This window comes from Alosa sapidissima, chromosome 3 (assembly GCF_018492685.1).
Source record: "Alosa sapidissima isolate fAloSap1 chromosome 3, fAloSap1.pri, whole genome shotgun sequence".
In the NCBI taxonomy this organism is placed as follows: domain Eukaryota; kingdom Metazoa; phylum Chordata; class Actinopteri; order Clupeiformes; family Clupeidae; genus Alosa; species Alosa sapidissima.
The window spans coordinates 41,609,835-41,610,630 of NC_055959.1; the positions used below are offsets into that span (position 1 = coordinate 41,609,835).

At 38.9% G+C, this 796-nt stretch overlaps 1 protein-coding gene across 4 annotated transcripts in view; it reads right to left on the reverse strand.

Annotated features, from left to right (window-relative positions):
- Positions 1-365: 365 nt before the first annotated feature.
- Positions 366-796, reverse strand: part of LOC121705049 (ATP-citrate synthase) — a 52,181-nt gene continuing 51,750 nt past the window's right edge. For all 4 annotated transcript variants that reach the window (XM_042085752.1, XM_042085754.1, XM_042085756.1 and 1 more), the window contains one exon: positions 366-796. This exon is cut by the window's right edge and continues 608 nt beyond it. The gene's annotated coding sequence lies outside the window, so the exon portion shown is untranslated.

The window sequence follows — 796 nt, forward strand, 5'->3', positions numbered from 1 at the left end:
TCACATAGTATGTAATTAGATTATTTTTTTAATCGATTGACAGCCGTAGTTGTAATGTGATGTGTTTGTAGGGGTTTATTTGTGTTTGTAAGGCCCTACGAACACAAATCACATTACAAGTCAGAGCCGGCTGCACTAAACTTATTAAGTTAAGAGCTTCCCTAAAATCACATTTGCTTCCTTAAAACGGTCTTCTCATTTAGTGTTCCTTAAATGTTCACTATTCGTTTTCTCCCTATCTTAATCATACCACGTGTCCCCACACACACACACACAAACGTTAAATGTTCACTATTCGTTTTCTCCCTCTCTTAATCATACCACGTGTCCCCACACACACACACACAAACGTATAGACAGAGAGGTGGTTTAGAGAGACTGGTTTATTCATCTACAATATTACAGTTTTTTCAAACAGTATATTAAAAATCAAAAGGACAACAGAAGCACATTTATTTCCCATTTAAATAGTTTTTAGTCAAACATTAAAAAAATAAAACTGGCTGGCAAGAATGGCCACAGCCTCTTTCAGAAACTATAATGGTACCTTTTCACCAAAAATATCATGAACAGTTAGTCAGAGCAGGAAGCAGCACGCACACACATACACACACACACACACGTACAAGCAGTGCAAACAAGTACAAGCACTGAGACCCACATGCTGTGCCATGCCAACTGTTGCTAAGGTAACACTACCACATCACCATGCCAACTGTTGCTAAGGTAACTAAGGTAACACTACCACATCACCATGGTCCCCTGCACTAGTCCTTAAGACAGATAGGTTGGTGTT